This window comes from Zootermopsis nevadensis, unplaced genomic scaffold, assembly GCF_977971745.1.
Source record: "Zootermopsis nevadensis isolate Lab colony 2312 unplaced genomic scaffold, Znev_1.0 Znev_ptg000252l, whole genome shotgun sequence".
In the NCBI taxonomy this organism is placed as follows: Eukaryota; Metazoa; Arthropoda; class Insecta; order Blattodea; family Termopsidae; genus Zootermopsis; species Zootermopsis nevadensis.
The window spans coordinates 129,518-137,500 of NW_028259379.1; positions in this window are offsets into that span (position 1 = coordinate 129,518).

The following is a 7,983-nucleotide window of genomic DNA, read 5'->3' on the forward strand; positions in this document are numbered from 1 at the left end:
AGCGACTCAACTAACACGCACGGTCGGACATAGCCGCAGAACTGGTTTCAAGTACCACGCACCACGGGACATAGCCGCAGAATTCGTACCGTCCAAGTAAGGCCCAGCTAACACAGCGGAAATTTATTTTTAATCTATTAACGATATTATTAAGCACAGCAAGCCCAATTTTCTTCAATTATGTGTATTTTTCTGCATTTTGGAAATTTTTTGGACTTAGCCGCTGAAGCGACTCAACTAACACGCACGGTCGGACATAGCCGCAGAACTGGTTTCAAGTACCACAAACCACGGGACATAGCCGCAGAATTCGTACCGTCCAAGTAAGGCCCAGCTAACACAGCGGAAATTTATTTTTAATCTATTAACGATATTATTAAGCACAGCAAGCCCAATTTTCTTCAATTATGTGTATTTTTCTGCATTTTGGAAATTTTTTGGACTTAGCCGCTGAAGCGACTCAACTAACACGCACGGTCGGACATAGCCGCAGAACTGGTTTCAAGTACCACGCACCACGGGACATAGCCGCAGAATTCGTACCGTCCAAGTAAGGCCCACCTAACACAGCGGAAATTTATTTTTAATCTATTAACGATATTATTAAGCACAGCAAGCCCAATTTTCTTCAATTATGTGTATTTTTCTGCATTTTGGAAATTTTTTGGACTTAGCCGCTGAAGCGACTCAACTAACACGCACGGTCGGACATAGCCGCAGAACTGATTTCAAGTACCACGCACCACGGGACATAGCCGCAGAATTCGTACCGTCCAAGTAAGGCCCAGCTAACACAGCGGTAATTTATTTTTAATCTATTAACGATTTTATTAAGCACAGCAAGCCCAATTTTCTTCAATTATGTGTATTTTTCTGCATTTTGGAAATTTTCGGACTTAGCCGCTGAAGCGACTCAACTAACACGCACGGTCGGACATAGCCGCAGAACTGGTTTCAAGTACCACGCACCACGGGACATAGCCGCAGAATTCGTACCGTCCAAGTAAGGCCCAGCTAACACAGCGGAAATTTATTTTTAATCTATTAACGATATTATTAAGCACAGCAAGCCCAATTTTCTTCAATTATGTGTATTTTTCTGCATTTTGGAAATTTTTTGGACTTAGCCGCTGAAGCGACTCAACTAACACGCACGGTCGGACATAGCCGCAGAACTGGTTTCAAGTACCACGCACCACGGGACATAGCCGCAGAATTCGTACCGTCCAAGTAAGGCCCACCTAACACAGCGGAAATTTATTTTTAATCTATTAACGATATTATTAAGCACAGCAAGCCCAATTTTCTTCAATTATGTGTATTTTTCTGCATTTTGGAAATTTTTTGGACTTAGCCGCTGAAGCGACTCAACTAACACGCACGGTCGGACATAGCCGCAGAACTGGTTTCAAGTACCACGCACCACGGGACATAGCCGCAGAATTCGTACCGTCCAAGTAAGGCCCACCTAACACAGCGGAAATTTATTTTTAATCTATTAACGATTTTATTAAGCACAGCAAGCCCAATTTTCTTCAATTATGTGTATTTTTCTGCATTTTGGAAATTTTTTGGACTTAGCCGCTGAAGTGACTCAACTAACACGCACGGTCGGACATAGCCGCAGAACTGGTTTCAAGTACCACGCACCACGGGACATAGCCGCAGAATTCGTACCGTCCAAGTAAGGCCCAGCTAACACAGCGGAAATTTATTTTTAATCTATTAACGATATTATTAAGCACAGCAAGCCCAATTTTCTTCAATTATGTGTATTTTTCTGCATTTTGGAAATTTTTTGGACTTAGCCGCTGAAGCGACTCAACTAACACGCACGGTCGGACATAGCCGCAGAACTGGTTTCAAGTACCACGCACCACGGGACATAGCCGCAGAATTCGTACCGTCCAAGTAAGGCCCACCTAACACAGCGGAAATTTATTTTTAATCTATTAACGATATTATTAAGCACAGCAAGCCCAATTTTCTTCAATTATGTGTATTTTTCTGCATTTTGGAAATTTTTTGGACTTAGCCGCTGAAGCGACTCAACTAACACGCACGGTCGGACATAGCCGCAGAACTGGTTTCAAGTACCACGCACCACGGGACATAGCCGCAGAATTCGTACCGTCCAAGTAAGGCCCACCTAACACAGCGGAAATTTATTTTTAATCTATTAACGGCATTACTATGCACAGCAAGGCCAACTTTCTTCAATTATGAATATTTTTCTGCATTTTGGAAATTTTCGGACTTAGCCGCTGAAGCGACTCAACTAACACGCACGGTCGGACATAGCCGCAGAACTGGTTTCAAGTACCACGCACCACGGGACATAGCCGCAGAATTCGTACCGTCCAAGTAAGGCCCACCTAACACAGCGGAAATTTATTTTTAATCTATTAACGATATTATTAAGCACAGCAAGCCCAATTTTCTTCAATTATGTGTATTTTTCTGCATTTTGGAAATTTTCGGACTTAGCCGCTGAAGCGACTCAACTAACACGCACGGTCGGACATAGCCGCAGAACTGGTTTCAAGTACCACGCACCATGGGACATAGCCGCAGAATTCGTACCGTCCAAGTAAGGCCCACCTAACACAGCGGAAATTTATTTTTAATCTATTAACGGCATTACTATGCACAGCAAGGCCAACTTTCTTCAATTATGAATATTTTTCTGCATTTTGGAAATTTTCGGACTTAGCCGCTGAAGCGACTCAACTAACACGCACGGTCGGACATAGCCGCAGAACTGGTTTCAAGTACCACGCACCACGGGACATAGCCGCAGAATTCGTACCGTCCAAGTAAGGCCCACCTAACACAGCGGAAATTTATTTTTAATCTATTAACGATATTATTAAGCACAGCAAGGCCAACTTTCTTCAATTATGTATATTTTTCTGCATTTTGGAAATTTTCGGACTTAGCCGCTGAAGCGACTCAACTAACACGCACGGTCGGACATAGCCGCAGAACTGATTTCAAGTTCCAAGCACCACGGGACATAGCCGCAGAGCCATGACTTTTGAGTTAAATTTCGGAAATTTATTTTTAGACAATTAACGGCATTATTGTGCACAGCAAGCCCATTTTTTTTCAATTAAGAATATTTTACTGCATTTTGGAATATTTCGGACTTAGCCGCTGAAGTTATATTCGTTCTATTTCTTATTCTTAGGAAGGCGCTATCACGGCACGGTCTCGTGCTTCGAAGCAGCCCCGTAACTATACTCGCCGTCTGAATTGGCCTCAGGAAGCGACCGTCCCAATACAACCCATCAAACACAGGCGTAGTCTCTTACATGACTTACTTTTAATGCGTTAACGGCTATACGATGATTTCTTTCGAGACGGGGCACCGCAAGCCCAATTTTAATGATTTACAAATACTTAACCATATTATTATTTTTATTATTTGTTATTGATTGCAAATGATTTTATCCCCGGTGGCAGTGACCTACAATAAGGTACAAGAACATAAGACACAACAAAACAATGCGATACATCAACACAGTGAGACAGAAAAAGAATAATTAGAGGGCACAACAAAAAGAATAAGACACAACAGAACCATAAAAGAAAAACATAAGACGCAACCAAAACAACACATCCCACTCACTCACTCAAAATCAAACAACTCATAAGAATACAAAACCATCTACTTCACTATATTACGCTTTCTTCCTCCCTAATTCTTCTTCTTCTACTCCCGTTATTCGTGTTGTCTTATGTTATTTTTATTCAAGTTACTATTATTAAGAAGGCGCCATTACCGCAGGACTCTTTCACCGAAACAGCCTTCTGAGCTACCACGCGCCGTCGGACTTTTGCCGCAGACGTCCCGGGCCTTGGCGGCCGGCAAGCCTCTCGTCGGGGAGAAAATCGCCTTCCGCCCGCGCAAGACAAATGCTGAGATAAGGGGGGTCCAGACCTACTATGGGGAGGACTTTGGGAGCAGGTCCGAGTGCGCGGCCGAACCGGCAATCGGCAAGTATGAGGCCTCCTGCCGGTTCGGGACACGCCGCACTTGACCCGGGGTCGTAGTGTCAGGACGGGGGTGGGGGTGGGGGCAGGACGGAGATCTGGCGTGTGTGGGCGGGCGGGCGGGCGGGGGACCGCGTTCTTAATCGCGGGGACTCGGTCCGGACTCCGTCCTGGGTTCGAACCTAGCTTAATTGTTTTAGGCCCACCTGAGATGCCGCGGGCCACCACGGCGCCCTACGCCGCCGCCGCGAGGACGATGACGACGCTCCTGTGTTCTCCGGCCAGCCTCGAGGACTCAGTCCTCGGTTCGATGCTCGCCTGCCACCACGGCGCCCTACGCCACGCAAGCTCGTCGCTGCTGCAGCCGCGAGGGGCCTATGACGTTCCTGGGTTCGAACCTCGCTTCGGGGATTCTGGGACGCCGCGTGCCTCCACGGCGCCCTACACCAAGAAATCGGGTCGCTGCTGCATGGCCGAAGAAGGTCCTGGGTTCGAACCCCGCCAGCGGCGTGCCCTGTTCCGCTCAGGGCGTGCGCTACGGTCCCGGCTTCGAGACCCCGCGAAGTCACTCCGGCCCCCCCACCCCCCCGCGGGGGAGGGGCGCTGGCGGGCTGGAGGGATTCCCCAGCCCCCGCGGGTGAGTGGCAGCGAAGATCTATAGTTTTGACTCTCTTAAGTGGCCGCCGAGGCCGGCCAACACCTACCACGCGCCATCCAGCAACTACCACGCACCGTGGGACTTAGCCGCTGAAGCGACTCAAGTAACACGCACGGTGGGACATAGCCGCAGAACTGGTTTCAAGTACCACGCACCACGGGACATAGCCGCAGAATTCGTACCGTCCAAGTAAGGCCCACCTAACACAGCGGAAATTTATTTTTATTCTATTAACGATATTATTAAGCACAGCAAGGCCAACTTTCTTCAATTATGTATATTTTTCTGCATTTTGGAAATTTTCGGACTTAGCCGCTGAAGCGACTCAACTAACACGCACGGTCGGACATAGCCGCAGAACTGGTTTCAAGTACCACGCACCACGGGACATAGCCGCAGAATTCGTACCGTCCAAGTAAGGCCCAGCTAACACAGCGGAAATTTATTTTTAATCTATTAACGATATTATTAAGCACAGCAAGCCCAATTTTCTTGAATTATGTGTATTTTTCTGCATTTTGGAAATTTTTTGGACTTAGCCGCTGAAGCGACTCAACTAACACGCACGGTCGGACATAGCCGCAGAACTGGTTTCAAGTACCACGCACCACGGGACATAGCCGCAGAATTCGTACCGTCCAAGTAAGGCCCACCTAACACAGCGGAAATTTATTTTTATTCTATTAACGATATTATTAAGCACAGCAAGGCCAACTTTCTTCAATTATGTATATTTTTCTGCATTTTGGAAATTTTTTGGACTTAGCCGCTGAAGCGACTCAACTAACACGCACGGTCGGACATAGCCGCAGAACTGGTTTCAAGTACCACGCACCACGGGACATAGCCGCAGAATTCGTACCGTCCAAGTAAGGCCCACCTAACACAGCGGAAATTTATTTTTAATCTATTAACGATATTATTAAGCACAGCAAGCCCAATTTTCTTCAATTATGTGTATTTTTCTGCATTTTGGAAATTTTTTGGACTTAGCCGCTGAAGCGACTCAACTAACACGCACGGTCGGACATAGCCGCAGAACTGGTTTCAAGTACCACGCACCACGGGACATAGCCGCAGAATTCGTACCGTCCAAGTAAGGCCCAGCTAACACAGCGGAAATTTATTTTTAATCTATTAACGACATTATTAAGCACAGCAAGGCCAATTTTCTTCAATTATGTATATTTTTCTGCATTTTGGAAATTTTCGGACTTAGCCGCTGAAGCGACTCAACTAACACGCACGGTCGGACATAGCCGCAGAACTGGTTTCAAGTACCACGCACCACGGGACATAGCCGCAGAATTCGTACCGTCCAAGTAAGGCCCAGCTAACACAGCGGAAATTTATTTTTAATCTATTAACGACATTATTAAGCACAGCAAGGCCAATTTTCTTCAATTATGTATATTTTTCTGCATTTTGGAAATTTTCGGACTTAGCCGCTGAAGCGACTCAACTAACACGCACGGTCGGACATAGCCGCAGAACTGGTTTCAAGTACCACGCACCACGGGACATAGCCGCAGAATTCGTACCGTCCAAGTAAGGCCCAGCTAACACAGCGGAAATTTATTTTTAATCTATTAACGACATTATTAAGCACAGCAAGGCCAATTTTCTTCAATTATGTATATTTTTCTGCATTTTGGAAATTTTCGGACTTAGCCGCTGAAGCGACTCAACTAACACGCACGGTCGGACATAGCCGCAGAACTGGTTTCAAGTACCACGCACCACGGGACATAGCCGCAGAATTCGTACCGTCCAAGTAAGGCCCACCTAACACAGCGGAAATTTATTTTTAATCTATTAACGATATTATTAAGCACAGCAAGCCCAATTTTCTTCAATTATGTGTATTTTTCTGCATTTTGGAAATTTTTTGGACTTAGCCGCTGAAGCGACTCAACTAACACGCACGGTCGGACATAGCCGCAGAACTGATTTCAAGTACCACGCACCACGGGACATAGCCGCAGAATTCGTCCCGTCCAAGTAAGGCCCACCTAACACAGCGGAAATTTATTTTTAGTCAATTAACGGCATTACTATGCACAGCAAGGCCAACTTTCTTCAATTATGAATATTTTTCTGCATTTTGGAAATTTTCGGACTTAGCCGCTGAAGCGACTCAACTAACACGCACGGTCGGACATAGCCGCAGAACTGGTTTCAAGTACCACGCACCACGGGACATAGCCGCAGAATTCGTACCGTCCAAGTAAGGCCCAGCTAACACAGCGGAAATTTATTTTTAATCTATTAACGATATTATTAAGCACAGCAAGCCCAATTTTCTTCAATTATGTGTATTTTTCTGCATTTTGGAAATTTTTTGGACTTAGCCGCTGAAGCGACTCAACTAACACGCACGGTCGGACATAGCCGCAGAACTGGTTTCAAGTACCACGCACCACGGGACATAGCCGCAGAATTCGTACCGTCCAAGTAAGGCCCAGCTAACACAGCGGAAATTTATTTTTAATCTATTAACGATATTATTAAGCACAGCAAGCCCAATTTTCTTCAATTATGTGTATTTTTCTGCATTTTGGAAATTTTTTGGACTTAGCCGCTGAAGCGACTCAACTAACACGCACGGTCGGACATAGCCGCAGAACTGGTTTCAAGTACCACGCACCACGGGACATAGCCGCAGAATTCGTACCGTCCAAGTAAGGCCCACCTAACACAGCGGAAATTTATTTTTAATCTATTAACGATATTATTAAGCACAGCAAGGCCAACTTTCTTCAATTATGTATATTTTTCTGCATTTTGGAAATTTTCGGACTTAGCCGCTGAAGCGACTCAACTAACACGCACGGTCGGACATAGCCGCAGAACTGATTTCAAGTTCCAAGCACCACGGGACATAGCCGCAGAGCCATGACTTTTGAGTTAAATTTCGGAAATTTATTTTTAGACAATTAACGGCATTATTGTGCACAGCAAGCCCATTTTTTTTCAATTAAGAATATTTTACTGCATTTTGGAATATTTCGGACTTAGCCGCTGAAGTTATATTCGTTCTATTTCTTATTCTTAGGAAGGCGCTATCACGGCACGGTCTCGTGCTTCGAAGCAGCCCCGTAACTATACTCGCCGTCTGAATTGGCCTCAGGAAGCGACCGTCCCAATACAACCCATCAAACACAGGCGTAGTCTCTTACATGACTTACTTTTAATGCGTTAACGGCTATACGATGATTTCTTTCGAGACGGGGCACCGCAAGCCCAATTTTAATGATTTACAAATACTTAACCATATTATTATTTTTATTATTTGTTATTGATTGCAAATGATTTTATCCCCGGTGGCA